Genomic DNA, 26,238 nt, shown 5'->3' on the forward strand with positions numbered 1-26,238 from the left:
TGTTTGGCTCAGACACAACTCTCATTATCTGGACTTTTAAATCAAATGATAGATTCTGAAAAAAATTCTGTTTATAAAATAAATTGGGATAAAACTATAGATATGGAATTAGTACAAGGTGATTATTCAAAACGTAAATTAGATATTTAGTTTATATGTTCTAGTAATGTGATTAAGTATTTACGAATACGTACAGATAACAACTTGAAAAATATATAAATTACATTATATTCCATTACATAAGAATGTAAATGAGGATTTGAAAGAAGGACACATGTTCCTAAAACGTTATTGGGAGGTGTTGATTGTATTAAAATGAATATTTGTTTTTCCCGAGAATTCATTACTTGGTTCAGATGTGGCCAATTTCTATAACACAAACTTATTCACGAATTAAATAAAATTGAATTTATGGAAATAAAAATTACCTTTGTAGAATTTAGCGACCGATTAAAGATAAAGGTAAATCTTTCAATTGAATCAAATGTGGTTTAATCTTTCTCATTAATGATACATAATATAAATTATACAATGATAGCAAATTCACATTACTCATAATCCCTAATTACTCAATTTTATCAGTCCATCAAAATTTATTAATTTATTAATTTATTAATTGATCGTAATTGATATAATTTTATTCAGAAATTTGTAGCATTTCACTTTTCTCCAAGTTAACTTCATGTCCAGAAAATTTACCATAGAATTCGAAACAATTTTACAAATAAATTAATGATTGATCGGGATTACTTCAATATATAAAAACATTATCAGCAAATGAATTAATCTTAGATTCATCCTGTCCAATCCTTATATCTATAGTATTGTCATTCTGCCCGATATCCAATGCTAGCAGTTCAATGACCAACGCAAATAGTGCTGGCGGCAAAGGACAACCTTGATGAGTTGAATGTGCTAATATAAAAAAAAGGAAGAAGGTTCACCATTTGATGCCACACTTGCCACAGGAGTATTATATAATACATTTACCCAACCAATTAATAAGGGTCCAAATTTATATTTCTACAAATTATTTAATAAAAAATTCCATTCGACCCTATCAAAAGCTTTTTCAGCATCTAATGATACTACCATTGGTAGGTTGGGTTGCTGACATGAAGTATTGATCAATGAAACCACTCGAAAAATATTATTCAAAGCATAGCTATCTTTAATAAAGCCAGGCTGGTCAGAATGTACTAATTGTGGTAAATATTTTCCTAAATTATTTGCTAATAATTTCGCTATTATTGTATAATCCACATTTAGTAAATATTATCAAATAAATATTAAATAATAAATAATTTTACTTTAATAAAAAATTTGGAGTTAAGAAGACACCTTCAAAGGCTCACAGTCTCTTTTTTGGTATAACATTTATTATTGCACTCAAACACGAGTCTTGTAAAGCTTTTTCCTGAGTTTCCTGACTAAGAGCATCCATGAATACAGAGGCCAGATCAGCATAAAAACCCCATCATATCCTGGTGATTTCCCATTAGGCATTTGTTGAATAACATCCTTCATTTTTAAATCCATAAAAAGAGAATCCATCTTTCTCACATTCATCTCCTTCAATATTGGTAAGTTTAACTCTGCCAAAAATGCTTCAATAGAACAATTGTCTAACACTCCCTCACTTCCGATAAAATGACAAAACTTCATCATTAAGTTTAGGTTTAAAAGTTACTGAATTTTCCTTCCTCACAGCATTAATGATGCTTGAAGCTTGTACAGTTTTCAATTTCCATGCCAAGATTTGATGTGCTCTGTCTCCTAACTCACAATAACATTGCTTAGATCTTTCAATCAAATGGTCAAATAGGACAGTTTGCAATATATTATATATTAGTTCAATGTTGTCAAAAGAGCCTTACTATTTTCTGTAGAATTCCTCTGAAATTCCATTTTCAACTCTGCTATTTGTTTATCCAACAACTAAGTCTCACCCAGAAATTTATCATTTTCCTTTGCTGCATAATAATGATTTGACCACTTGGAAATGCATTGAAATCATCCCATTCAATAAAATGACTCCTGACTGTATTCTTATTCAAATCTAAATATGTAGCAATTTGATCCATCATAAATTTTACAAATTACAGTTTCTTTCAATATCATTATGATAAAATCCAGCGAATAATAGATTGATTAACATCCGGCCCCACCCAAGAAACAAACAGCAAAGAATGCTCAGAAATTATACGAATCTTATATTCAGTTTGAGTGACACTTGCTTGCAAATGTACTGATGCTACAAAAGTCAAACCTAGAAAATGAAACATGACGTGAAGAAAAAAATGAATTTTTTTTGTAAGTAGTATTTAATCTTCTCCAGTCCACTATCGAATTCATTTCTTTCAACAAAGAAAACAAATGAACTGCTCCTTTCGAATTTTTCAAAACTTTCATAAATTTATCCAATAATGGGTATAAAACACAATTGAAATCTCCCCCAATCAAAATATTCTCTTTATCGTGACCTAAAGCTGAGAAAGCCTCAGACACAAGCTGTTCATCATCAACATTAGATGCATACACATTCAATAAAGACAATGGCTCAGCCAACAAATTTGTTTCAATCGATTACTTGTTCCCTACCGGAATTCTTTTTTCAAGATTTAAATAAAATATTTTGAGAATTTTTATGGAAAGGAAAATTAACAAGAGTCGCAATGGATAAATTGATCTGGAAGTAGGCTTTGGGAGGTTTGCAATGAGCTTATTTTTAAAATTATAATGAAGCAGCTCAATTAAGATTTATTAATTGTATTTTAGATATTTTTCACCCTCCTAGTTGGGCGAGGATGGAATTGGCTGCGATATTGGATCGTTATGCCCATAAGTTTCTATTTAAATGGAAACTGTCTTACGACAGAAATATAATGTACCAGTTATGAAACATTTAATCGAAATTTGGACTAAAATGAATATATTAATAGGATTAAAAGGTAGTTTACCCATTCAAACCCCAATATATCAAAATAAAATGACTCATATTTCTTTCAATAATAGAGTTTTAGAAGATTTCTGGATTAAAGGAATAAAAAGATTGCAGGATTGTTTTCAAGAAGGTAAATTCTTATCATTAAAACAGCTTAAAGAGAAATCTGGGATTTTAGAGAATTCTCTTGTTTGTTTAAGAGAAATGAAATTTTCAAAGTTGAGCAAATTTGAATTTATGGTTTCTTATTTTTCAGATAAAGTTTTATTTCAGGAATGTATGCAGTATTACAAGATACAGTGGTTAAAAATTTTAGGGACTTCTATGATTAAATGGGGGCATGATTTAAGATGTGAGATTACTCAGGTGTATTGGGAATATATGTGTTATGATGGGTTGACTTAATTAATTTGTTAATTATAATATTTTCCATCAGTTATATTTAGCCCTCGAAAAATGGAAAAATACATGGATTTAGTAATACAGATTTATGTTTTAGATGTGGATTATGTCTTGGAACATTTATACATTCTGTTTGGTTTTTTGGAAAGGTTCATCCTTTCTGTTTAAAATTAGGAGTTTTCTTCAAAGTTTGTTTAAAATTCAATTTACTGTCGATCCAATATTTCTTTTTATGTTATTTTACACCCTTAGTGGACTTCGGGTTGGATAAGTTTCAGACAGCATTTATTTGTCCAACATTACAGTTGCTCATAACAGTATTGCTATGTCTTGGAAAGATGAAGTGGAGTTAAATGTAGTTCGATGGCATAATGAGTTGAAGTTGTGTATCTATATGGAGGAAATAACATATAATTTACAGAATAATTATAATTATTTTGTTAAGATGAGGACACCATACACGAAGAGTATGAATTGAGTAATGTTGTAAATTACTAAATGTTTATGTTTGTTTTTAATACTTCCCTTTAGGGATCTATTGTGGGAGGGAGAAGAGGATGGGTTTGTTTTACTTTTTAATTATTTGACTACTTATTCTGTAGAAGTCTGTTTATTTTCATGGAAAAACATACTAAATAAAGTTAAAAAATGGAATGAAATAAAATTAAGAAATATTTTTGGAAAGATATAAAGGCGAGAATATTGATAGGAAAATTAACAGGGAAAGATAAATTAGGTGGATTACAATTTCCTAATTTTAAGAATTTTATATAAAGCATTACAATTCAGGTTTCTTGCCTCCACATTGGTAAATATTTAACTATCATGCGTGAAAATTGAGTTAAATAAACTGAAGAATTTATTTACAATTAGGAACCATGGTTAATATCTTGACATTATTAAAACATTTGATTAATATTTGAAATAAAATTTAACAAGAAAATAATGGAAGTTCTTTGTCACCAAAAATGCCATTAGTTAATCCTGTCATGACTTTTTCAAATGAGAATCCTTTCATAATCAAATGACATAGTGAAGGAATTTTTAAGAAAGGGAGTGTGAGAGTAATTCCATTTGATAAATTGAGAATTAGATATGATATTCCTTAAAATACTCTTTTTTGTTCTTTTGAATTGTGATCTTATTTGAGTGAAATATTAGGATCAGAATTTGTACGAAAAGACTGTATGGAATTATGACAATTGGTTACTGATGGAATTGGCAAGAGGTTTAATTCGTTAGCATATGTGAAACTACAAGGTACAACACCTAAATTAGGTTTATTTGGGCAGAGCAAAGATGGGAACATGATTTATATTTATCAATAGATGAAGAAATTTTGCAACATTTATATAAAGCTGCTCTGTCTAATACAATTAACAAAATATATAAATGACTTCAGAATAATATTTTACATCAATTATATATTATGCCTAGCAGTTATGTGATGGAGTAATGGCCTGTCGGGAAAACCAGACCTCTCCAGGAAAATACGGAATTCATTAGGAATAAAGCAAAGCGTAACAAAAATAGAGCACAAGAAATAGAAGATAAAGATACATAAATAGAAAGTAAATGGCATCCAAGAGGGAGAAAGTAAAAACTACTGGAAAAAATGACGTAATATGTTCCGGAGAAGAAGGAAGGAGGTCTTACCTGCAGGAAGAACAGGACCCTGTGATGATGAGCAGCGCCCAACACCAGAGGTCAGTGTGCCTGTCCTTCAGATTAATGACCCACAAGCCAGTGCACTACAAAAATGGCTGTCGGAGCCAAACAAAAATGCACAACTGTGCATGCGTACTGCACAGACCAAGGAGAATGAGGACACTGGCAGGAGGGTGCTCAGCTCAAGAGTGGATGTCACAGAGTGAGCAGCTGATGGACACCCGACACCAGGGCTCACAGCCGGAGGGCAAGGAACAACAGACAAGAAGACAAGGAGGGGAGGATCAGCAACAATAGGCCCAGAAAGAAGAGGCCCAACAAAAAAATACAAGCAGCTCATCAGGAAAAACAGAAGAGACACCGACACAAAGAAGAGAAGAAGACAAACACAAATACAGACACAGAAGAAGATAAAGAAGAAGACCAAGATCTTCACAGAGAAATAGAAGGTAAAATGAATGGAAAAGAGAAATAAATGGTAAATCTGATGAACAGAATATAGATAAAGTCTTTTTGAAATACAAATTAGATCACTAAACGTATGGTCATCATTAGAGATTAATGTAATTAAAAAGAAAATGAAAAGAACAGAAGGTAAAATGCAAAGGTTAGAACAGGTCATGACAGAAATAGAGAAAAGAATAGAGAACATGGAAGAACATAAGACTACTGGAGAAATGGAAGTGAATGAGAAGAGAAAAATTGGAAGAAAGTGACAAAAAATTAAAGAGACACGAGAGTTTTTATCTTTGAAAATTGATATGTTTGAAAATTATAGTCGGCAAAACAACTTAAAAATAGTGGGCCTGATTAAACGTGAAGAAGGCACAGACATGAAGGACTTTATAAAAGGATGGATCCCAAAGGTCCTGGGAATGAGAGAAATGCAAGACAAAATGGAAATATAAAGGGCACACAGAGCATTAGCTCCGAATCCACAGACACATCAAAAACTATGATCCATCTTATTAACATTATTGAGATACGCAAGAGAAAATATACTGTAACAGGTAAGAAGTAAAATTAGAGAAGATAATTAACCATTGGAATACAATGGCCAAAAATATTTTTTCACCCAGTCTTAAATTTTGAACTCTTCAAGTGGAGGAAGGAATTTAATACAGAGCAATCAACTTATTGGAAAAATGATAACAATTCATGTGACGATATCCAGCTGTGCTTAAAATATTTATAGCCGTGGAGCAAAACAGACTGTTCTTGGAGACAGAGAAAGCGAATGATTTCGCAGTATATTTGCAGGACAGGAGAAGAGATGAAGAGAAGTAACAAGAATGAAGAACGTTGATAAAGTATATATAAAGATGTAAAAGCAATGTATATATAAAGATCTAAAGAGGGAAAAGAGAAGGGAAGGAAGGGAGTAAGAAGGGAAAGAAGAGAGACAGAGATTTGATATATGTGGTAATCATGTTTTCCGGTGAGGTCTGGGTGGAGGGGGAATAACTGTCACTGCAAAATCAGTTGACACTGCGAACATGGTCGCAATCCAAATGAATAGGAGAGTTGTGGTTGCCCGGCAAAGGGTATGAGGCAACTCAGAAAGGGGGTAACTTTTTGGGTTAAGGTATTAGTGATTGTGGGAACTGCGGGGGTACTTTAAGTCTTAATTGTGTTGTCGTACATTAAGTGTAATAAGAGAAAACTAAAATGAAAATGGGGAAAAGTGGGATGGAGGTGGCAAAGAGTTAGAAAACAGATGTATGCAAGGTTTGAGTTGACTATGTTGAACCAGATGACTATAAACATTAATGGAATACATAACCAAATTAAATGGAAGAGGCAACAAAATTTATTGAAGAAGCAAAAAATAGATATAGCATTTGTGCAGCAAACGCATTTAACTGAAGTGGAACATAACAAACTAAGGAGAGAGTGGGTAGGGCACATAATGGCAGCATCTTATAATTCAAAAGCTAGAGGTGTAGCCATACAAGTCAACAAAAATGCACCAATCAAAATAGAGGAGGAAATAATAGGTCAAGCTTGGAGGTATTCAATAATAAAGTTACAGATATACTCATAATATTAGAAATTGCTCAATATATATGCATTTAACGAGGAGGATCAAAAGTTTATGTTGGAATATTTTTGAAGTTTGCACTCACACAAGGGAATATATTGATAGGAGGGGATTTTAATCTTATTTGGACCCAAAGTGAGATACATCTGGACAAAAACAAGAAAGACAAATAAAGTAGCCATATGTATGGTTAGACCAATGCAGGAAATGAAACGTATGTATATGTGGAGGAGGCAGCACCTAGCAGGAAAGGAATGGTTAGATTATTTGAATAGGCACAAAATTTAATCAAGCATTGATATGGTTTTGTTTCTCAGCCCATATTCAATGGAGAGTTAGAAAAACTGTGTATAAAGCCCTATTATTAGCATTATAACTTGAGGAAATCCCACCAAGAACATATATGTAGTTACACCCCGTGCTACTTAAAAGACAGGAATTCGGATAATTTATTGAACACCAAATTACAACAAATTAAAACAAATTTTGAAATAACCGTAGGATCAGTGAAAGACAAATTTATATTATGGGATGCAATGAAAGCCTTCATTAGAGGGCCGATGATATGTTATGTGACTCAGATGAAAATGGATAACAAGTGGAAAGAGGAATTGGAAAGGGAAATAATAAGTAGAGAAACGGAATTAGTAAAACGGAGTGATATAATGAAAATGAGAGAATTACAATTAAATTAAAATAAAATACAAAACATTACAAACGTACAAGGTAGAGAAGAACATAATGAAAACAAAGCAAAAGTATTGTGAATTGGGAGAAAGACACATGTAATATTAGCCTGGCAACTTAAAACAGAACAAGCTAAAAGCACGATACTGGCTTTAAGGAAAAGGGACAAACAAAGTTCATATAATCTAACAGAGATTAATGAAAACTTTAAGGAATTTTATGAACAATTGTAGCAAATTCCAAACGAGGGGAAAAATCATAAAATAGATGAATTTGGAGCTAGAATTGAAGTGCCAAAATTGCAAGAAGAGGAACGAAACAAACTAATAAAACAATTTGAAATAGGGGAAGTAAAGGATATATTTTTAACAAAAGCTGCTAAACAATAAAACACAAGGTGCAAATGGATTTCCAATTCAGTAAAACATTTAAGAGTTATTAATTCCTCCTCTCCTGGAAGTAATGAACCAGATAGAAGAAACACAATACTTGCCAGATTCATGTAAGAGAGCAATAATTACAGTAATACCACAGATGGGGAGCGATCCATTAACACCATCATCTTATATCTGTACTTATCTCAAACAATAAGATAATAGCGAAAACATTAGCAAACAGATTGGCCGATTGTGTACCTAAAATAGTGAAACAAGATCAAACTGGATTTATTAAGAAAAGATGAACAGTGGACAATTTCTGTAAATTTATTAATCAAATCCATCCATCCATCCAAGAAAATTAGAAACCAAGTGTTGCTGTTGTTCTAGACGCAGAAAAAAACATTTGACAGAAGTTTAATCTACCATAAAAATATATAAATTGGATTAATGTATTATATAATGGACCATTGGCGAAAGTAACAGTAAATGGATATGTATCGAGTAACTTTAAATTAAGTAGGTCATCTAGACAGGGAAGTCTACTATTCCCCTCATTAAAATAAAGGAGAAGGAGTATAAAATCATCTTATTTGCAGATGACATCATAGTATTCCTATCAGAACCAGAGGCATCAGTTAAAGTATTTCATAAGAAATTGAAGGAATATGGAGAAATATCTGTCTACATGATCAACACAAATAAAAGTGAAGAGATGCCAATGAGTAACGCAGACTAAACAGAATTAAATAAAAATGAATCACCATTTAAATGCAAGCACAAGCAATAACATACCTCCGATTCAGGTTAGATAATAACTGAAGCCACTTGTACAAACTAAATTATCAGCCACTAATAAGGGAATTGCAAGAAGACTTAGAACATCGAAAGGAATTAGCGCTGACTTACCGCTGATAAGTTAGCAGAGAGTATAATCAGGCTGTTTTAAAGTTACCACATTTTAGAAATTATTATAGAACTGCACAAATAAGGCATTTATCAGTTTTTACCAGAAAAGGGGAAAACCAGACTGGACTAAGATAGAACGAGAATAAATAGGGGAAAAGGTATCGGAATGTATAATTTACGTGGGGTGCAATATAAAAACTCAGCAGTACTGCATCATTTACTTAATACATAGAAGAACATACACTTAGAAAGAAAAAAAAAGAATGATAATTTCAGAATTACTATTGACGCAAAATCCACGAATCAAAAGAATAGAAAACCTTTTTTTTGTGAAGTAATTTATTAACATTTGAACAATCAAGGTACGAATATGGAATAATTCGTGGTACAATGTTTGCATATCATCAATTGAAAGGATTAATTGAGAAACAGCTTGAGATTACCTGAAGGAAGCAGCTTTGAATACGTTATTACAGCCAAAATGATAATCAAAGGATTTGTAACCATTATGTACACTAAGATGCAAGATAAGTCAAATGATATAAACTATGAACCTAAGCAGAAGTGGGGAAAGGATCTAAACATAAATATAAAATATGAAGTATGGCAAAAGTTATGTTCTTGAACGATTAAGAATATAATAAACAGAAGTGTATGCATGATACAGGATAACTGGTTACACAGGGTATATAGTACTCGACTAAACTTTAAAAAATGGGATTCAACAATATCTAATAGGTGTTCTCGCTATAAGAAAATTAGAACAAAATTACATGCAAGTTGGGCATGTTTGAAAATAATTACGTTTAGGAGAAGAATTAAAACAGAGACAAATTAAAATTACAAACAAAAATGCCAAGAAACAGAGATTATTTTTTAAGTAACAGAAGAAGTAGAGAAGTAGGTCTCAAATTCGATAAAGTTCAAAATAAATCATTTTGATGGATTTAGCGATAGAAAAATAATGTATAATGTCAACTTGGAAACTGGAAGGGAGCATGAGTATACAGCAATGGTACATGGAACTGAATAAATGTATTCCATTGGAAAAAATAACATATAATTTTAAAAATAAAGTCACAATGTTTGAACAAATTTGGGAACCATACATGGAACATATCAGAGTGAGCTTGCTTACGAATCCATCCCCTAAAATGAGAATGAAAATGATAAGAAGACTAAAAGACTAGATTCAGTGCGTAATAAATAGATGATGCATTTTTCTTTTTATTTTCGATTGTGTGAAAATATTGTTTTATGGTTTTATGGTATTGTATATGTTGAATATTTATGGGTTTTTGAGGGGGTGAGTAAAGGGGAGGGAGGAAAATGGGGGGATAAAGGGGAGAAAGAACAGTATGTATATTTAATGAGATACGTTTGTTCATATTTTGGTTGGTATGATTCACAATGTAAAAGATTAAAAAAATAAAAAAAGAATTATACATTACCCCTCCAAAATGGAATACATGGAAATTAGAAATACCCCAGCAATGCTTTCGATGTGGTGAAGATATTGGAATTTTCTAAATTGCATTTGGTCTTGTTCATACGTTAAACATTTTTGGATTTCTGTTAGCATGTTTTTGCTAAGATTAGAAAAGTTATTTTTCCGTTGAATCCTGAGTTATTTTAGATGGGGAATTTTGAAAATATAGCTCCTAAATTATATTTATCAGATTACGCTGATGCACGCTGAAGATACTTCCGTGTGTTTGACTCTCGCGTTATATTTGACCGATATGTAATGATTTGTTGGCACAAACTGAGGACGAAGGTTTGCTCCGAAATAACCGCCCACAATGTGATAACAATAGTGTGTCCGCTGTTCGTCTGTAAAAACATTCCTTGGTTCTTTCTATTTGAACCCATTTTTACTGTGGGTAACACAGATTGGTTCTGTATATCCGTACGTCAGGCTTGGACCCACCCTGGATGGATATTATTCACGTGGCTTCATCGAGTGTTAACACCTCTGTTCCCAATGCTACTGATATCACTGCTCTGACATTGGCGCGTATTGTTGCAGCCTCCAGAGCGCGGAAGGTTTTGAGAGGCAGCAACAATTGTGCAGATGATAATGATTCCGAGGTTAAAAGCCAAAGCAAGTCCATCATCTTACACTTTGCAGTACCAGAAACTTCATATTGCTTTGGAGGACGTATTTAATATTTTTCCTGTGGATGAAAATCACACAACGGTTTGTCATGAACAGTGTGAAGGACCCAATATTTATCGTGGACCAAACCAGTTACATGCATTTGGTTCTGAGTTGCTGCACAAACACTTGCATTTATGCAGCGACTCAGTGTAATTTCAGGGAGGAGCTGATCAACGCGATGAAATATCCGTTAAAAATAATATTGAAATGCTTAATTGGAGGAAAATAAGTTAGGATTCTGGATATCGGATTCGACCTGCATTAAATACCCGAGAGTTTCCCTTCCTCCGACACCAACCTATTATCCCATGGAAAGATGGAAGAAAATAAGCGCAACGCAGTGCGTATTTGCCGGTAAACTTCAGTTCGAACAGAGCAAAGTCAAATCTATTATTTCAGTGTGTGATTCCCTGAATATTCTTATAACGGTGGGAAATCATTTCTTATTGAAACAGGTGGTGATCTCGCAACCGTTTGGTTTATATTCCGAATGATGGAGTTTGAGCGAAGCAGCGGCATGGGGTTTCCTTTTAATATATCCCTGCTTTTCCGAGGGTGCAGTAATTGTGGATGCAATTGATGGAAAGGAAGATCTGAGATAGGGTAAACATTCATTTCACGAACTTCTGCATTTTCTTTCGGTCTTGAGTGGAGATTTCCTGAAGCAGGTAGCATGGCCTCCAATAGGAAACTTTTTATGATGCCCCTGTAAATATGCTTCAAGACAACAGTTTTTTACGAGCCCTGAGGACTCCAAAACCCAGCAGCAACAGATATTCACCAAGACAAATGGTTACTATAAAAAAGTTGCTTTTAATTATCTTTAAACAACAAAATAGGATAAAACTTTAATTTATCTCCTTGACTTAACCCCCTTCCAATTGTAAGCGCACGTGTATGTATGTGTGCTTAAGTTTAGAATAGTACTTTTATTCACAGTCCAATCTCACTTTTCCATCCCTGCAAGTTCACTGTTTGCTGGCAATTCTTATACTGTATACTGTGCACAGAATCTCACATTGATGTATTTCACCAGAATTTTGTGGTTGAATGTTTAATGGTTACCTCTCAGGAAGGTTCATGTCGGTTTTCAGAGAGAGATTTGCTGTTAACTGGACGCAAACTGATCCCTTCTAATAAGCCTCCTGCATGTCTTGGTGAACAGATTTGCCCCATCAGCGTTTCCCTTATTTCTTTAAGTTCATCAAAGAGTTCCTTTTTGTTTCTCTTATTTCAAGTGAAACCTTAGGCAGCCAGTCCTGTCCTCTCGTGTGGGTCACGTAGGCTTTCACCAGGCTTTACTAAGCTCTCACGACCTGTTTTTGTTTTAAATTTCTTGCATTATGAGTCATATCAATAACAACATCCACACATGATGATCATCAATATATACATCGTGACATTACTTCTTCTTTGCCATTTTCATCCCTCTCCCCTTCCCCACGCCTCTTCAAAAATCAACAAATAATAAAACGAATAAAACAAATAAATAACAAAAAAGCAAAAAAGATAAAAAGTAGGATCGTCCACTTTCATATATATATAAATCTATTGTTCTCTTAATTATGTTCATTTAAGGCATGGAAGTTTGTGGTCGGCATTCTCCGACATATTTAATTTTCTTTCTTTCGCTTGGATTCGTGGACGAAAATTTATGGAGGGATAGGTCCATGTCTGCTGCAGGCTCGTTGGTGACTGACAAGTCCAATGCGGGACAGGCAAGCACGGTTGCAGTGGTTGCAAGGGAAAATTGGTTGGTTGGGGTTGGGTGTTGGGTTTTTCCTCCTTTGTCTTTTGCCAGTGAGGTGGCCTCTGCAGTGTTCTTCAAAGGAGGTTGCTGCCCGCCGAACTACAAGGCGTGAAGATGCAGGGTTGGAGGCGATATCAGCCCACTGGCGGTGGTCAATGTGGAAGGCTCCAAGAGATTTCTTTAGGCAGTCCTTGGTACCTCATCTTTGGTGCACCTCTGTCTCGGTGGCCAGTGGAGAGCTCGCCATATAACATGATCTTGGGAAGGTGATGGTCCTCCATTCTTGAGATGTGACCCACCCAGTGCAGTTGGACATTCAGCAGCATGGATTCAATGCTTGCAGACTCTGCCTTCTCGATTACTTCGATGTTGGTGATGAAGTCATTCCAATGAATGTTGAGGATGGAGTGGAGACTGCGCTGATGGAAGCATTCTAGGAGCCGTAGGTGATGCCGGTAGAGGAGCCATGACTCGGAGCTGAACAGGAGCATGGGTATGACAACGGTTATAAACATGCTGATCTTTGTGTGTTTCTTCAGGTGGTTGTTTTTCCAGACTCTTTTGTGTAGTCTTCCAAAGGTGCTATTTGCCTTGGCGAGTCTGTTGTCTATCTTGTTGTCGATCCTTGCATCAGATGAAATGGTTCAGCTGAGGTAGGTAAACTGGTTGACCGTTTTGAGTTCAGTGTGCCCGATGGAGATGTGGGGGTGGGCGGGGGGGGGGGGGGGGGGGGGGGCTGGTAGTCATTGTGGACAGCTGGCTGATGGAAGACCTCAGTTTTCTTCAGGCCAACTTCTAGGCCAAATATTTTGGCAGTTTCCGCAAAACAGGACATCATGTGCTGGAGAGCTGGCTCTGAATGGGCAACTAAAGTGGCATCATCTTCAAAGAGTAGTTCACGTCAAGTTGCTCTTGTGTCTTGGTGTGAACTTGGAGATGCCTCAGATTGAAGTGACTGCCATCTGTGCGGTACCGGATGTAAACAGCATCTTCATTGTTGAGGTCTTTCATGGCTTGTTTCAGCATCATGCTGAAGAAGATAGTAAAGAGGGATGGTGCGATGATGCAGCCTTGCTTCACGCCATTGTCAATGGAGAAGGGTTCGGCAATCTCATTGCTGTATTTGACCCGACCTTGTTGGTTCACGTGCAGTTGCATAACCATGTTGAGGAACTTAGGGAGGCATCTGAGGCACTCTAGTATTTGCCAAAGCCCTTTCCTACTCACGGTGTTGAAGACTTTGGTGAGGTCAACAAAGGTGATGTAGAGTCCTTTGTTTTGTTCTCTGAACTTTTCTTGGAGCTGTCCAAAGACCATGACAGTAGTTCCTCTGTTAGCGTGAAAGCCACACTGTGATTCTGGGAGGACATTTTTGGCGACACTAGGAATAGTCTATTAAGGAGAATCAAAACGAAGATTTTGCGGGGCCGTGGCAAGATGGCGTAAGGAACAGACGAGCCTTCCAGTTCTCTCCTGACTCTTTGTTATTGTTTTGTCTATAAGTTTAGAAATAGTTAGAGGTGTTGAATTAGTTTCTAATGGTACAATTGCTGAAAAGAAGTAAAAACAAATGGCAACAGATCATTAAGAAACTGCATTTCCCGAGGTTATCTCAGCCTATCAGTTTATAAGAAGCCAGGACTCAGCGTGGAATGGATCCAGGAAGAGAGGTACAAGATTCGGCAAAGGAGCTCTGCTCTTTATCGGCAGGGCTCTTTAAAGATGGCGCCCGGCAGCCCTTGGAACAAAGGGCTGGCCAGGCGCATGTGCGTGAATCAACGCCCACTGTGAGCGCTGTCAGTGAATCTTTGACAGCTAGAACAGCTGGGACGCTGCCAGCTGAAGACCCGACTCTGAAAAGACGCTTACCCATTGACGTAGCGGTGGCGCTGCGAAATGCACCTCCAGTAATGAAGACTTCAACAGACATCGATGTAATGAAGGCATTTGATATAATATGGGTTAAGGAGAACCCTGGCCATCAGCCTCCAGATACTGCTGAGGAGGTTGTGGCAGGGGTTTCCACACGCAGTCATACTATAAGAAAAACAGTTAAACTAAAGGAAATAGAAGACCCTTTGGCTATACAGAAACAGCAAGATCCTACTGTGCCTGAATCTATTACACTAGATATGCTTATTAAGAATTTTGAATCTAAGTTATCCTCCACAATAAAAGAAATAGGTAAGGCTTTAGTTCAGGTTAATACAAAGCTTAATACTTTGGTGGACATTACTACTGAACAGATGGTTGATTATGGAGCTTTTAAGCTTGAAACGAGTGAAAGACTTGATGGTTGTGACCAAGGCATAGTCGAGGTACGAGACCAAATACAAGATGTAAATAAAACAATTGAAATTTTACAAATTCCAAATAAAAATTTGGCGAAAAAGTTTGATTATTTGGAGAATCAATCTCGACGGAATAATATAAAAATTGTTGGTTTGCCAGAAGATATGGAAGGATCAGATCCAAGAAAATTCTTCACTGAATGGATTCCACAAGTGTTAGGACAAGTTAAGTTTCCAGAAGGCTTAATATTGGAACGTGCCCATAGAGATTTGAGAAGAAAGCCTTTTCCAGGACAAAATCCAAGACCTGTTTTTTGGTTCGTTGTTTAAATTATTATGATTGAGAGACAATTTTGCGTGTGGCTATAAGAAAGGCACAACAAAGAAGATCTCCCTTGATGGTTCAGAACAATCATGTTTTTTTTTTATCCAGATTTGAGTCAAGAAGTTATGTCTCAACGACGTGAATTTAATCCTGTGAAAGAAGTGTTGTGGAAAAAAGGATATAAAGCAACATTTAGATACCCTGCAGTATTGAAGATTTTTCAAGATGGCTATCAACCAAAATTTTTTGATAATCCTAAGGAAGCTATGAACTTTGCTCAATTATTGCCAATTATGCAATTTCAGGAAGGGCATAATCCACCATGGTCTCCAAGGAGAGTGGAGATGCAAGATGGGAACCGAATTCCAAGAGGAAATGGAAGCAATGGTGGTCGGAGTGACAAAGTTGATTCAATTTTTCTTCTGAGAAGATTTCAGATAATGATGATAGTTTAATGTGAAACGGAATTTGGGAGAGGGAGCTGGGTGGGCATCATTTTCCAGAAGTCATCAGCTATGTGTGAGTTATCTTACACCCAATATTTTGTGGGAGTTACCGCATTGAGCGGTTGAGACAGGAGGAGGTGGTTGCAACCTCCTATCTGTTCTTTTTTTTTTAATCAATTTTTGGATTAAGGAGTGAAGTTTTTTTTTAATTACTATCTTTAATTTTTTTTTAGTTTTAGGAGGGGATAAGGGAAGGGGGTGTTTTTCTTTTTTTTTCTCTTTTTTCACATTTCTTTTTTTTCTCCTTCTCTTTTTCTTTGTGTTATTGTAAGTAAAGTCTAAACTTAAGTTTGCCTCTTTTAATGTTCAGGGTTTAAATAATCTGATTAAGCGTAAGAAAGTACTTGCTTACTTAAAAAAAATAAAAGTAGATGTGGCTTTTTTGCAGGAAACTCATTTAACTGATAAGGAATATTTGAAACTTAAACGTGAATGGGTTGGACAAGTTTTCTATTCTTCATTTAATTCAAAGGCGAAAGGAGTGGCAATTCTGGTGCATAAGAATTTACCATTTCAGTTACAGAATGAAGAGAAAAATGGAGGAAGATTATTAAAACTGAATTGTACAATTCTTAATGAGGCTTGGACTTTGCTTGATGTTTATGCTCCAAATGTTGAAGATACAACTTTTATTGTAGATGTGTCTTTATTACTTGGACAAACAAATTCCAATGTGATGATTGGGGGAGATTTAAATGTGGAATTGGAACCTTTATTGGACAAGTATCCAAGAGTAATTAAGAAATCTAAGATGGCAGTACAAGTGACTAATATGATGAAAGATTTGAATTTAATTGATATTTGGCGAAAATGTAATCCTACAGAGAAAGATTTTTCTTTTTATTCTTCACGTCATAATTCCTTTTCAAGAATTGATTATTTCTTAATTTCAACACATTTACAGGATAAGGTTATATCTGTGGATTATAAGGCAAGGTTGGTCTCAGATCATTCATTATTATTATTAGAATATCAGAGTTCACAAGATGTTCAGAAAAGCCCAAGATGGAGATTTAACATTATGTTATTACAAAAACCAGAATTTATTAGTTATTTAAAAAAAAACAAATTGAGGATTTTATTAGGAATAATGTTAATTCTGTTTCAAGTCATTTTGTTTTATGGGATGCAATGAAAGCTTTTTTACGAGGTCAAATTATTAGCTATGCATCTAAAGTAAAGAAAGAGAGAATTAGAGAGATTGAAAATTTAGAGAAAAAAATAACTGTTAGTGAAAAAGAATTTCAAAAAAATGCTACTGAAGTTGAAAAGAACCAGTTAACTAATTGAAAATTAAGGTATAATGAATTACAAACATATCAATTTGAATGTTTAATGAATCGAACTAAACATAAGTTTTATGAATGGGGTGAGAAAGCTCATAAAGTATTATCCTGGCAGTGATGTATCTTCTATTTATAACAATGTAATACAGCAAATTTATAAAACTTTTCAATAACCTGAATCTTGTTCTAATGCAATAATTACGGTTATTCCAAAAAAAGATAAAGTTCCTTTACAGGTTTCTTCATATCGACCAATATCGTTGTTAAATGTAGATTATAAAATTGTAGCTAAAGTTATGTCTAATAGATTGGCTCAATATTTACCTAAAATAATACATAAAGATCAAACAGGATTTATAAAAAAAAAACAGATATGCATCTGATAATATTTTGTGACTAATTACTTTCATAAATAAATTTAAATCTCAAATGAATTATACAACAGTGGTTTCATTAGATGCAGAAAAGGCTTTTGATAGAGTGGAATGGAAGCTTTTATTTCAAGTACTTGAGAAATTTTGTTTTGGTTCTTCGTTTATTGGATTGATAAAGCCTTTATATAATAGTCCGAAGACTAGAGTTACTATCAATGGACAAATTTCAAAATCTTTTGATTTAACAAGGTTTACTGGACAAGGATGTCCATTGTCGCCTGCTTTATTTGCTATAGTTATTGAACCTTTGGCACAGTTAATACGTCAAAATGAAAATGTTAAGCGTATGAGAGTTTTGAATGAGGAATATAAGATTAATTTATTTGCAGATGATGTTTTATTATACCTGGTAGACCGTGATATTTCTTTACCAACAATTCTAGAATTTTTAGAAAATTATGGTCAGTTATCTGGTTATAAGGTAAATTGGGCTAAAAGTTAAATTTTGTCAATTTGTAAAGATGATTATACGATTTATAGAAATATCACGAAATTGAAGTGGACAAAACAAATTAAATATTTGGGAATTAATGTCAATACAGAATATCAAGATTTATATTCAATTAACTACCTTCCTTTAATAAAAAAAATATTAAATGAGATTTGATTAGGTGGAAGGACTTACCTTTAGGTTCATTGGGGAGGATTAATACTATAAAAATGAATATTTTTCCTCGGATGCAATATTTATTTCAATCAATTCCTTATTTTTTTTTAGTTTTTTTAAGGATTTATATAAAGGAGTTAGAGAATTTTTATGGAAGGGAAAATTTCCGAGGGTACCAATGAAAAAAGTGATGTGGGACTTTCAATTTGGAGGTTTGAGATTACCTAATTTTCAATATTATTATGAGGCAGCTCAATTTAAATTTCTTAGTGCATTAATGAATATGGAGGACCCGCCCAGTTGGGCAAAATTAGAACTGGCAGTTATTTTAGAAAAATCTCCACATGAATTTTTGTTTCGATGGAATAAAAATTTGTTACGAACTTATGATGTACCAATATTGAAACATTTATTGAATGTATAGACGAGTAAACTTGATAAAATGGGGCTTAAAAATAAATTGTCTGGGTGATTGCCATTATGTAATAATCACTTGTTCCTTTTACGGTCTCCAATATCACTTTGAAACAACGGGAAAGGAAAGGAATAAAAAACTTATCTGATTGATTTTTTGAAGGACATTTTTGTTCTTTTGAGGAATTACAAAAGAAATTTGGTATTCGTGGAAATTCTGTATTTGTGTACTATCAGTTAAGATCATTTGTAAAACAGGTATGTGGTCGGCAAATGATTTTATTTCCCGAAACTAGTTTTGAGAAATATGTACTTTAAATACCAGAAAAGGGGTATATATCTGATTTGTATTGTATTTTACAAGAAAATGAAAGTAAGAAAGATTGGGATAAAGATAAGTTGAAATGGGGAAAAAGATTTAGGTTTTACAATAGCTGAAGAAGCTTGGATGGAAATTTGTCAAAATAGTATTCGGAAATTGATTAATGCTATATTAGCTATGATTAATTATAATTTTATACCTCAATTATATTTAACACTAGAAAAATTTAAAAAAATTGGTCTTAGTAAGTCAGACTGTTGTTTTCGTTGTGACCAGACAGCTAATACTTTTTTACATACTGTCTGGTCCTGTGATCGATTGCAACAGTTTTGGAAAGGTATTCAATCTATATTTAATAGATTATATAATATTTGTTTTGTATTTGATCCTGATATATTTTTATTAGGGAATATGCAATCATTAATTGATTTAGGATTAAATGATTATCAGATTTCTTTTCTCTATTTAGCTTTAGCAGTGGGTAAGAAATGTATAGCATCTACTTGGAAAGTTAGAAATATACTAACTTTGGATAGGTAGTATTGAGAGATGAAGTCTTGTTTAATTATGGAAAGGATATCTTTTTGAATTCAAGATAAGATGTCTTTTTATGAGTTGAAGTGGACTCAATTTGCTAAGTATATGCAATTAAGTTTGATTTAAGTATGTTCTTAGATGTGATATTTTAGATCTGATAAATCGTTTTTTAAATTATTTTTATTTGTCATATTTTTCTTTTTCTTTGTTTGTGTTTTTTTAATACATAATATTATTAATTTTTTATACATATATTTTTTAATTCTTGTATATGTAGGGGGGGTTAGGTTGAATTAAGTTAGGTTATTAATGTTGTATTGCAATTATATTATTTTATTTTATATCTTTTCTTTAAATGTAAATTTTCTTTTTATTCCTGTGATAAAATCTTTAAATAAAGTTTAAAAAAAAGAAGATTTTGCCTGCAATGGAGAGCAGCGTGATTCCCCTGTAGTTTGAGCAGTCTGATTTCTCGCCTTTGTTTTTGTACAGTGTGATGATAATGTCATCACAAAGGTCCTGAGGCAGCTTTCCTTGGTCCCAGTAGAGCATGAAAAACTAATGCAGTTTGGTATGCAGAGTTTTGCCGCCAGCCTTCCAGACCTCTGGGGGAGGGGGGTATTCCATCCATACCTGCTGCTTTGACACTTTTCAGTTTTTCAATTGCCTTATATGTCTCTTCCCGGGTGAGGACCTCATCCAGCTCTAGCCTTAAGGGCTGTTGAGGGAGCTGGAGCAGGGTGGATTCTTGATCTGAGCAGTTGGCACTGAAAAGAGATTGGAAGTGTTCTGATCATCGGTTGAGGATGGAAATCTTGTCGCTGAGGAGGACTTTGCTGTCTGAGCTGCGCGGCGGGCTTTGGACCTGGGGTGAGGGGCCGTACACAGCCTTTAGAGCCTCGTAAAAACCCCTGAAGTCGCCAATGTCCGCGCTGAGCTGGGTTTGTTTGGCGAGGTTAGTCCACCACTCATTTTGGATCTCCCAGAGTTTGCGTTGAAGATGGCTGCATGCGAGACGGAAGGCTCGTTTCGTCCCTCGCCACGAAGGCTTTGCAAGGTGAGCCTGGTGGGCAGATCGCTTCTTTGCTAGCAGCTCCTGGATTTATTGGCTGTTTTCATCAAACCAGTCCTTGTTTTTTCCTGGAGGTGAAGCCCAGTACCTCCAGTGGATTGCAGTATGGCAGATTTCAGCTGATCCCAGATGGTTTCAGGAGACGTGCCCATGAGGCAGTTTGCATCCTCGAGCTTTGCTTGGAGGTTTGCCTGGAAGTTTCCTCTCACTTCGTCTGACTGCAAGTTTCCAACATTGTACCTCTTTCTGTGGGCTCCATTGTTCTTGAAATTTGGCTTGAAGTGAAGGTTGAGCTTGCAGTGAACAAGCCAGTGGATAGTGTGGCATTCCATGCTGGGCATGACCCTGGTGTGGAGCACATCTTGTTTGTCTCTTCCTCGTACCAGAATGTAGTCCAGGAGGTGCCAGTGTTTTGATCGGAGATGCATCCAGGTAGACTTCAGGCTGTCTCTCTGCTGGAAAAGGGTGTTAGTAATGACAAGCCACTGTTCTGCGCAGAGCTCCAACAGGAGGCACCGTTGTCCTTGCAGTTGCTGACACCATGCTTGCCAAGGATTCCTGTCCACGTTTCTGAGTCTCTGCTGACGCGAGCGTTGACGTCACCGAGGATGACAATGTTGTCAGCTGTAGGGGTGCATTGGATGAGCTTGCGCAGATCCGTGTAGAACTTGTCCTTTCTGCTGATTCCGCTTGAAGGATTAGAGCATAGACACTGATGAGAGTGATGCGACGCTTGTTTTTAAGGGGGAGTCACATGGACATGATCCGGTGAGAGTTGCCTGTTGGGAGGTTTTTGAGTTTGGAGGCAATGGCTTTCTTGACCATGAAGCCAACACCAGATTGGTGTCGTTCAGCCTGAGGCTTGCCAGACCAGTAGAGTATGTAGCCCACACCATATTCTTGGAGGCTGCCTACATCTCTAAGGCAGACTTCATTGAGAGTGGCTATGTCGATGTCGAATCTGAGGAGTTCATGTGCGATGAGGGCAGACCGACATTCAGGTCGGTGGCAGTCAGCATTGTCTAGCATGGTTCTGATGTTCCAGCATGCTAGCTTGAGTTTGTGTGCATCTTTTGATGGGGAGGATGTGGATATGTCCTCGGGCCTGCAATGGAGCTTTTAGGTGGAGTGCAGAGTGCGCAGTACTGGCCTCAGCCTTTACACCCATGGTTCGTGTGCCATGGCCAAGCAAGCTGGGATGTGGCATCGAAGTCCTTGTCTCATAGGTTTTATATCGGAGTGTCCTTCTCCTATACTCGTTGCTTAACCGGGCTGAAGAGGCCTGCCTCCCCTTTTAGGTCGAACCATATGTTTGGAGTTAAACTACAAACTTCTGTTAAACTTCGTCTTTGTAGTGTGCTTGAGGCGTATGGTCCGCTTGGTCATCCTGATGGGCTGGCATTCCCGGGCCGCTCAAGAACTCTTATTTCAAGTGAAATCTTAGGCAGCCAGTCCTTTGACCAGGCTTTAATAAGCTCTCACAACCTTTTTTTTTTATATTTCTTGCACTATGATGCCACATAAACAACAACATCCACAAATGATGATCATCAATATATACATCGTGACATTTCTTCTTCTCCCCCTTTTCATCCCTCTCCACTTCCCCACGCCTCTTCAAAATTCAAAAAATAATAAAACACATAAAGCAAAGAAATAACAAAAAGCAAAAAAGAAAAAAAAGTAGGATCATCCACTTTCACATATTTAAATCTATTGTTCTCATAATTATGTTGTTTTAAGGGATGGAAGTTTTTGGTCCGCATTCTCCGACATGTTCAATTTCTGGTTCTCAAATTCATTCGAATAACATACACTTGTCTTTCAGATTGAATGGATATTTTTCTAATGGAATACACTTGTTAATTTCTGCACCACTTTTATATTTTAAAGAGTGTTTCCATTTTCCAGGTTGTCATAATATAATTTTATTTTGCTACTGGTTGCGCTATTATAATAAATGTCATTTGGGCTCTGTCTAATTTTAGTCCTAAATTTTTGACTCTTATATTATTTAATAGAAATTCTTTGGATTATTTGGTATATTTATTTTGTGATTTTGTTTAGTATCAGGTTTAGATCTTTGCAGATAGGTTTAAATTTTGAACATGTCCAAAATATATGTAATGTTGCTCCAGTCTCTTGTTAACAATGGAAGCATATATCTGATGCTGTTGAGCATCACTATTTTAATTTCTGAGGATTAATTTCTAATCTATGCAGCCAGTTATATTGTATCAAACATAGTCTAGTATTTGTCGCGTTTTTCATTGTTTGTATATTTAACTTCTCCCATGTTTCATTCTTGAACTCTGTGTTAAAATCTTTTGCCAACTTTGTTTCATTTTATACTTTATTTCATTCTCTTCCTTTTATTGCAATTTGATAGATATGTTGGTCATAATCTTTTAAATTATCATTGTGTCTGTGATTAAATATTCATAATTTCTACCTTTTATAATCTCAAGCTATTTCCTAGATTATTTTTTAAATAAGTTTTCAATTTGTAATATGGAAACATTGTACCTTGTGTTATTCAATTTTCATCTTTTAATTGCTAAAATGTTAAGAAATTATTTGCCAAAATGCAATCTTCAATTTCTTTGATTCCTTTTCTATCCCATTCCTTGAAATATAAATTATCCATTGTAAAGGGGATTCAGGAGTTTCCTGTTAATATTATTTTTGGTATTTGATAATTTATCCTCTATTCTTCCAGGTGTATTCTTTTCCATAATTTAAGTATAAATTGTAGTACATGTGAATTGTTATATTGCACCAAATTTTCCTCCCATTTTATAGTATATGTTCGTTGATATTTTCTCTCAAATTGTCTAATTCTATTTTAGTACAATCTGGTTTTTCTCCTCTGTGATACAAGTCTGATAAATATCTTAACGTTGCTGCCCTGTCATAATGTTAATGGTGACATCACGCTGATGGAGTAGTGGCTGCAGAAGAATAGCCCTCCGAAGAGAAAAGAAAAAAAAAGAAACAATGCTGGACAGAAAAAAACACTGAAATCCTGAAAGATAAAGAAAGCACGAATACCGAAGAGATGGCATCAAAAAAGCAGAAGACCAGAGAGACAAATAAAGAAGAAGACAGAAAAACAGCAGAAAGAAAAGAGGTAGGCCTTACCTTAAAAATTACATCCGACCCCTAAAGCTGATGAGCGCACCACTTGGCAAAGTCCCTCTTTTGAACTATGTACAAAGTTGGCTCACTAAGCCACAAAATGTTGCACAACCGCCCATAACAAAAAAATAGACTGAAGGAAGGCAGGTCAAGCAATGAGACAACGTTAAACTGAGAGATGAATTGGGGTGATGGCATCGCAGCAATAAGAGTTGAACAGAAGACTAGGAGCGAGAGAGTGAAGACAAAGAAGATGACACACGGAAAAGAGGAAGGTAAAAAAGATAAACATTTAATAGACATTGAATATTTTGATGAACAAATAAACACTTTAAAATACATTTTTACAACTGAATTTAACACAGTAAAAATAAAAATTGAAAAAACGCAGAAGATATAATGCAAAAACTAGAGCTGGCCATAGCATATCCATGAAAACGAACAAATGAAGTGGAAGAAAGCCAGACAGCTGTGGAATTAGAAATGAATGAAGTAAAAGAAATTCTGAATGATAGAGACAAAGAAATTAAAGAGATCTGTTAATTCAAAATATTGATGTGTTAGAGAATTATAGCAAATGGAACAATATAAAAATAGTAGGTGTAGAAGAATGCGTAGAAGGATCAGACATAAAGGGATTCATAAAAAGATGAATCCCACAAGTCTTGGAGGCAGAAGATCTACAAGACAAAATTAAAATGAAAGAGCACATAGAACATCGGCACTAAAGGCTTATTAAAACCAAAAACCACGATCCATAATAATAAATTTACAAAGACACACAACGAGAGCATAAAATGTTTGAGCGGGCAAAGAATAAATTAAAAGAAAATAATCAACTACTGGAATAGAAAGGGCAAAATTTCTATCCAGACATCAGCTTCGATCTCTTAATGAAAGGGAAAGGGAAACCTGACAAAGCAGACATTATATAAGAAAGGTTATAATTTTAATCTACGACATCTAGCAGTATTACAAATATTCATTCCAGGGCAAAGTAATGGACTGCTCTCAGACCTGAAAGATGCCCAACACGTTGCCGAACAATTGCCGAACAGACAACAAAATGAGAAGTATTATAAAAGACTATCAAAACAATGTACATAAATAAATTGTTTAGATAATGATGTAAATATAAAGTTTAATTTTGGAAAATAGGATGAAAATAAAGATAAGAAAAAAGTGTGAAAAATGCTTTGTAACATTTTTTGAAAATATATCGTGTTTCTCTGGGGGGAGACGAGGGAGAGAAAAATAACTGCTATTTCAAAATCTGTTGATGCTTGCAGTTATTACCTCAACCCAAATAGATAACGGAATTGGAGTTGTCTAACAAGGAGTCATCGACAACCCAATATTGGAAATTTCGAGACTTTCATTATTCTGGATTGGAATATTTTATTTGTTAATTTTAATAGGGGTTTCAAGGATAAGTTGCTTTTTCTCACAGTGTCTGCGTGTATTAAGATGTGCAAAAATTATTTTAAAAAATATTGAGGAAAAAGATATGAATGAGTTGAGAACATGAGATAGAATTGAAAATAAAGAAGTTAAAAATGGATAGATTAAATTTAATGACTGTAAATATTAATGGAAAACTCAATAAAATTAAAAGGAAGAGTTACTGACAACTAGAGGAAGAAAAATCGACATTGATTTTGTGCCATAAACACACTTAACTGAGATAGGACACAGTAAATTGAAGGGAGACTGTGTAGGCCATGTAGCAGAGTCCTAATACAATTTAAAATCCTGGGGAGCAGGTATATTAGTCAACAAATATCTACCAATCAATATAAAAGTAATAATAAATGATCCAGCAGGTAGATATGTAATGACTAAGTGCCAGATTAATTCTAAATTTTGGAATTTACTAAACATCTATACATTTAACAAAGAAGACCAGCAATTTATGCAAACAATCTTCAGGGAAAATAGCAGAAACATGGGGACATATCATGCTCAGAGGGGAGTTCAACTTCAAACTGGACACAATTATAGTCAAAACTGGAAGACAATTAACAATAAGAATAAAGTAACTAAATTTATACTAAAAACATTGCAGGATATGAATCGAATTGATATGTGGAGGAGGCAACAAGAAAAAGAGAGACAATATTCACACTGCTCAAATAGACAGAAGACATACTCAAGAATAGACTTGATTTTGTGATTGGCACAGATCCAAGGGATAGTTAAAATTAGAACATATAGCAAGATTATTATCTAATCACTCTCACGTATTATTGACAATTGAATAACAGGATGCATTACCAAAGACATGCAGATGGAGACTAAATCACACATTCGAACTTCTGTCATCTTTATTCTGACCTGATACTGCGTAAATGGAGCTGATGATGGATT

Source organism: Narcine bancroftii, chromosome 3, assembly GCF_036971445.1.
Source record: "Narcine bancroftii isolate sNarBan1 chromosome 3, sNarBan1.hap1, whole genome shotgun sequence".
NCBI classification, from domain to species: domain Eukaryota; kingdom Metazoa; phylum Chordata; class Chondrichthyes; order Torpediniformes; family Narcinidae; genus Narcine; species Narcine bancroftii.